Below are 7,249 nucleotides of genomic sequence, written 5' to 3' on the forward strand. Positions count from 1 at the left end.
ATAGATATTGTGAATGCAGAAATATTGTGATATAGGAGAGTATTTTATATATTATATACTGAGTATTTTAAACTAATAATTTTGTTAAATATTGTGATGAGAATGAGATAGGAGAGTATTAAAATAAAAGTTTAGAAATTAATTTCTAAAAAATTAGTTTAGAAACAAAAGTTTAGAAATTAACTCTATTTTGTGTCAATTGTTTTTTCTATGAACAATTTTATTTATGTGTTTTTATTTTCTTAGTAGCTAGTAAATAGTTAGTTACAACTACTTAGCAAGTTACTAATTTTCATTCATAATTCATGTATTTTTATTACTAACTAGTTACTCATTAGTAACTAGTTAGTAATAAATTAACTAGTTAGTAACTATAGTTACTCATAAATTATATAAGTAGTAAGTAGCTAAATAAAAAAAATTGATAATTTTGCAGTATTTCTTTAGAGTAATTTGCGACATAAATACTTAAGTTTAACTCCCAGTTTCAAATAAATACCTAAGTTTAATTTTTGGCGGTAATAATACTTAAGTTATAATTTTGGAACTTTTGTAGGTACCTCACTGTTAATTGTTAAGTAAAATAACACGTGGCGATTCCTAATTGGTCCAAGTCATGATTAAATTTTTATTTTGTTAAAAAAAATTAATTAAAATATACCAATAAGAAAGTGACACATGGATAATAACATAATATTTTAATGGTTAGGTACCTACAGAGTTCCAAAAATATAACTTAGGTATTATTACAGCCAAAAATTAAACTTGGGTATTTATTTGCAACTGGGATTTAAACATAGGTATTTATGCTGCAAATTACTCTATTTCTTTATATTGTAGGTTGTGAGTTCAATTTGCAAGGATCCGACTTATTTGGTGTTGATCGATTTCTAGGTAGCTCGAGGTATACATAAACTAACTTCTATTATAAATTAATTATGAATGCTTAGTAGAGTTTGACTATCTTAAATATTCATCCGTAGTCAATTAGGTTCTGTGAATACATGTATTGCAGTCGGATGGGTAGTAAACTTTTATATTGCTAAATGTTGTTGTGATTATTATTTTATATTATTTTGAATTGTGTTGTGTTGTTATTAATAGGTTTGAATTTTTCGAAAACGTTCAATTATAGCCGTTATGCTGTCAAAATTTTGGTTGAATTAGGATAATATTTGATTTTAGTTTCTCTTAAACTTGGTTGTTATAATTTTATCGGAACTCACTTTATCGGAAGTCAAGTACATAATTTTTAGAATAAGGTATGCTTTCTTTAACTTACTTTTATAAAAATATTTTTTATATATATATATTTAGATATTCCTTAAATACTTAGAGTAATTTTAGAATAATATTGATGTAATATATAGGATAGAATAGTAGGCTAAAAAAAATACAAAAAATGGTCTATTGGGAATTGAACTTGTGACCAAAAGGATATATTGATAAGTCTTTACCAATATACCAAAACACAATCTTTATATAAACTAGCTACTATGATTTTATTTAAATATTAGAAGAGATATAAAAAGAAATTAGTATTGCACATTTTATTGTAGTAAAATTAAAAAATACATCATAAACATTGATTCTAATACTTAACATTAGAATTTTATTGGTTTATTTTAAATAAAATAGCAAAATAAAACACAAAAAATTGGGTGAAAGGGGTGCATAACATGATTTTAGTATACAAAAGAGAGTTTTTGGATAAAATGATTGGCCAAAACCGACGTAGTCTGTTTGGGATGCGTACAACACGAAAAAAAATACCCAAGTTAAAAAAAAATTGCTTCAAACGGACAATCGGAAGAAAGTTATTGTTTGGGGGGTAAAAATCAAACTTAGAAATAAACGACCCAATAAAATAACAACGCAAAATGGCCCACGTTAAAAGGCCCACAAGAATGAATGCATCCAGGCCCAAAGATATAGAGGGCGACCCAACCCGGTGTGGACCAGTTATTGATCCTTAAGGGGGCGCTACGGACAAAAAAGAAGGAAGACGATAAACGACAAGAACAAGTAAGAAGAGCACCGACGGAAGCGGAAGAAAGAACGGGAGAGAATAGGTAACCGACGGATTAAAGATCAACTGTAAGTGAAACGATAAACCGAAACCCAATGAGGCACCCAGGTAACTTGCCGACGGAGGAAGTACTTGAAACACAACGAAGGGAGGACATCAAGGTAACACCACTAGTGAAACAAAGACCCCCGACGGAGGAAAACTCGGATCTCTTCAGACGAGAGCTCTAGCGGAGAAAGAAGGTCTCAAGCATAAGGCAAGAAACTAATACTCTCAAGAGTGCGATGCCGATGGACACAACACCATTGGATTTAGGGAAAATAATAGCATTAAAACTCACTAGAAACACAGACACGTGTAACACTGGAGTTATCTTTTGGAATACGAACACGTGGCAGGAGCAAAAAGAATAAAAGAAAAAGAACACGTGTCGATAAAGGGATAGGAGGATGATAGATCGTCCATGCAAGAGAAGGACGTACATATAAAGAAAAGAAAAAGGACGTAAACAAAGGGATTAGGAACTGGAAAAAGAAAGAGCTCACAAAAGAAATTTTTATTGTTTTCGACCAAAACAGTTTGGCGCCGTCTGTGGGAAACTTTTTATTTTTCTCAGTAAAAAGACCTTTATGTAAGATAATCGATCAAAAAACAAGAGAGAAATGGCAAATGAAGAGGAAGATCTCACCCATCAAGACAACCCACATAACGTCCTCGGAACACCAGCAGACACCGGCAACACCGGCGAAGACATATTAAACCCAATCCCGCCATGGCGAGAGATCCTCGAAAGGCAACTCAGGGTACAGAAATCGCCCTTCAAAAGGAACATATTCAAAGGCTTGAGAGCGAAAAACGGACAGATGAAAGTTGTCCTCGAAGGGTACCAACGACCCCCGCACACGGAAGAAACCGGTGATCGCCAGGTGGAAGGAGAGACCGAGAAAGAGAACCATGTTAACAATAACGACCACTCAGGCAACCATACCCGATGCATGCATGAAGAAACTGGAGAAAAAAGAAACTTTGCAATTTAAGAGGCTCCAGTTCATCATCGAGATCAGCCCATAAGGGCCAGAGACGAGGTAGAAGAGATAACTGAAGCGGAGGCGCTCTGCACAACACCTCGAAAGCGAACCATGGAACCAACAGTTGTTGGAAGTCCATCGATGGCGAGTAAAGAGACGGAGAGGTTACAGGAAATGATGTGGAACAAATTATTAGCATTGGAGGAAAAAAGCCAGATGGGAGTACACAGCGAATGGGCTCGAATGGAGGGATCAACCCTTTCACCCTTTGGGAACCACATCCTGCGCGTGGAGGCCCCTCAGCGTTATGTAGCCCCTAAGTTACCGGAGTATAACGGGACGGGAGACCCCTCAGAATACGTATGCCAGTTTGAGAAAAAATGTTAACCGTCTCCGTCCCGCTAGAGGATTTGGAAGCAATCAAATGCAAAACCTTCACGCAAGGGTTAAGGGGACCCGCTTTACGCTAGTTCCACAACTTACCATCCGGTACAGTGAATTCGTATCAGGATCTCATCCTAAGATTCCAGACAAACTTTGTAATAAGTGTGCGGACTGCTAAAGTGGATACGGACCTAATGCTAATACACCAGCGCCTCAAAGAACCTCTGGAAAAATTTATCAACAGATTTAGTGAAGAATACGTCGGTATCCCGAAATACACCGATTCGGTAGCAACAAAAGCGTTAATGCAAGGATTGATACATGGTTCAAAGTTAAAGAAGGTGATAATAGTGGAACCTGGCCTCTCCCTCACAAGGGCCCTAACCATGGCAAGAGGATATCAGGCCTCAGAAGTAGAAGAAAAACGACACAGAGAGGAGGTGTAGCGCGAAACCTCGTCGTTAGGAGATACTTTCCTTTCGAATCAAAAAATCGGACACCAGTTGCACGGCCTCATAATAGGACTGACAACTGCTCAGCCAACGAAAGAAACACCCGAGGGGCAGTTATGGTAAGTATGGGCGAGGCGGGTCAGCCGCACGCTCAACAGGGAGAAGAGGAGCTACCACGGATGACCATTACTTTAATCGAGTTGATAAGACGACTGCGCGGATTAATGGAAACAAAGTGGCCCCCGAGAATGGCCACTGACCCCGACAAGAGGGACAAAGGGCGGTACTGCGCCTTTCACGGAGAACATGGTCACGCAACTTACGAATGCAGGCAGTTGAAGATTGAGGTCAACCGTCTGGTGAAAGAAGGATTCTTCCGGGACTGCCTCGCTTCGGATGCCACGCTCCACATCCAGCGGGGAAGTGACAAAGGCTAAGATCAATATCCACCACCGTACATTAAGAAAACCGTGAACGTGATCTCGGGAGGGTCAGACCTAAGCGGGAATTCAGTACGAGCTTCAATGGCACACGCCCGTAGGGTCCAGTTGGTAAGGGAGATGGCGGTAATCGACAGCGATGGCCCAGACGTACTCTTATCCTTCAACCAAGGGGAAGCCTCCGAATTGGAACACCCCCACGACGACGCTCGTGTCATCACTCTGGACGTAGCCCACATTCGAATGAAACGCATGCTCGTCGACACTGGAAGCTCAGCCAACATTTTATTTGCCGGAGTTCTGAAAGAAATGGAAATTGAGGATTTAAAAGCCCAGGACACTCAGGTCACACTAGTAGGGTTCTCAGGGGAAAGCGCTGTCGCTCGAAGTTTCGTCCAACTAACCGTCTACGCGAATGGAGTCAACAAATCAGTAAAGTTTCTAATTGTGGACTACCTGTCGGCCTACAACGCCATGCTTGGCAGACCATGGATCCATGCAATGAAGGCGGTTGCGTCATCCTACCATCAAGTAATCAAGTTCCCCTGTAAGGGTGAGGTAAGAGAGATTCGAGGGGACCAATTAGGGGCCCACGAGTGTTACACCTCATCCTTGAGGAGTAAAAACAAGTTATAGCAATTAGTTAACTCCTCGAGCCCGGCGAAAGAACAGTCACCCGCGGTAGAGGAGTTGGAGGAAGTACCCATACACCCGACGGACCCAACAAAAACAACCTATATCGGCATGGGACTTACCGGAGACCGAAAGAATCAAATCGTAGGATTATTAAAAGAATATTTCCAAGTATTTGCATAGGAACACTCGGACATGCCTGGGATAGATCCGGCCATAATTACTCACAGATTGAATGTAAACCTGAATTACATCCCGGTTAAGCAGAAGAGAAGAAAAATGGGGGAAGATCGAAACAAGGCAGTAAATGATGAAGTCTCAAAAATGCTAGAAAATGACACCATTGAGGAGGTACAATATCGAACTTGGCTCGCCAACCCCGTGGTAGTTCCCAAAAAGAATGGAAAGTGGAGAGTGTGTATAGATTTCACTGATTTAAACAAAGCTTGTCCAAAGGACAGTTTCCCACTGCCGCACATCAACATGATAATCGACGCCACCGCGGGACACGAACTAATGAGTTTCATGGATGCCTTCTCTGGATATAATCAAATAATGATGCACCCTCCCGACCGAGATAAAACATCATTCATCACTGAGAGGGGGACATACTGTTACGAAGTGATGCCTTTTGGACTTGAAAACGCCGGGGCAACGTATCAGCGAATGGTGAACAAAATGTTCGCCCAACAGTTAGGTCTGACTGTGGAAGCCTACATTGATGAAATGTTAGTAAAATCCAAAGATGGCACCGACCATGTTGACCATTTGTGAGAATGTTTTCAAATCCTCCTCGCCCACTCGATGAAACTCAACCCAGCCAAGTGCGCCTTTGCTGTCGGATCTGGAAAGTTCCTAGGCCATCTAGTAACGCAACGAGGGGTAGAAGTGAACCCAGATCAAATCGAAGCCTTTCAGGCGACAGAGCAACCCCAAACCATAAGGGACATCCAAAAGTTAACCGAGAAGATAGCTGCTTTATCTCAAAACTTTCAAACAGGAGCCTGCCATTCTACGACTTATTAAGGGGGAACTGCAAATTTAATTGGGATGAGAAATGCCAGTTGGCCTTTGAGGCGTTGAAAAAATACTTGACAACGCCCCCCGTCCTTTCAAAGCCAGAGCCCGACGAAACCTTACTCCTCTACCTTTCCTTGTCTAAACACGCCGCAAGTTTGGTATTGGTAAGGGAGCAAGGGAAGGCGCAGTTACCAATCTATTACACCAGTAAAACCTTCTCAGGGGCAGAGGGAAGATACCCAATAATCGAGAAATTAGCATGGGCCTTAGTCACTTCAGCAAGAAAACTTCGGCCGTACTTCCAGTGCCATACAATCTCAGTCATGACATCACCTCCACTAAAATGGGTCTTGCACAAACCTGAGGTATCTGGGAGACTAATGAAGTGGGCGGTAGAATTGAGCGAGTTTGACATTCAATACCTACCCGGGACGGCTATTAAGGGATAGGCATTAGCAGATTTCCTGGTCGAGATAACTCCGGAGCCTGTCCAGTTTGAGAAGGAATTCGTCGGGAGCAGTTGGCTGCTGAAGGTAGACGGATCCTCAAATGTCAGAGGGAGCGGAGTGGGGATAGTACTACTGTCGCCCGACGGAGAAATGATGGAGCAATCCATAAAGTTGGGTTTACGAGCCACCAACAACGATGCTGAGTACGAGGCTCTGATCCATGGGAAAAAATTGGTTAAGGAGATGGGAGCCGAAAGGGTATTAGTCCAGTCAGACTCTCAGTTTATAGTTCAACAAGTTAAAGGAGATTTCGAGGCTAAAGAATTAAAAATGGCCAGGTATTTGGCCGAACTAAAAAAGTTGATTGCGACTCTCGACTATTTCCAAATTAGCCAGATTCCCCGAGAAGCAAATATGCATGCCGACGCCTTCGCCGGCCTTGGATCCTCGTCCCCCCTTCACATCACAAGGACAATACCATTTGACTTGCCCAGAGGGTGCAAAGGCAGGGGTACTACTGGCCCACATTCTAGGAGGATTCGGCAAATCACTCACGAACATGCGAAAAATGCCAGAAACATTCTCCATCCATCCTAGCCCCCCCGACGGAACTAACCACCGTCCAAAGCCCGTGGCGATTCATGAAATCGGGGATGGATATAGTAGGGCCCTTGCCAACAGCGCCGGCCCAGAAAAAATTCATGTTGGCCCTCACCGAATATTTCTCGAAGTGGATCGAAGCATACTCATTCGCTCAGATAAAAGACAGAGAAGTGGAGGGGTTTGTTTGGAAAAACATGATATGCAAGTTCGG

Source organism: Cannabis sativa, chromosome 3, assembly GCF_029168945.1.
Source record: "Cannabis sativa cultivar Pink pepper isolate KNU-18-1 chromosome 3, ASM2916894v1, whole genome shotgun sequence".
Taxonomy (NCBI): domain Eukaryota; kingdom Viridiplantae; phylum Streptophyta; class Magnoliopsida; order Rosales; family Cannabaceae; genus Cannabis; species Cannabis sativa.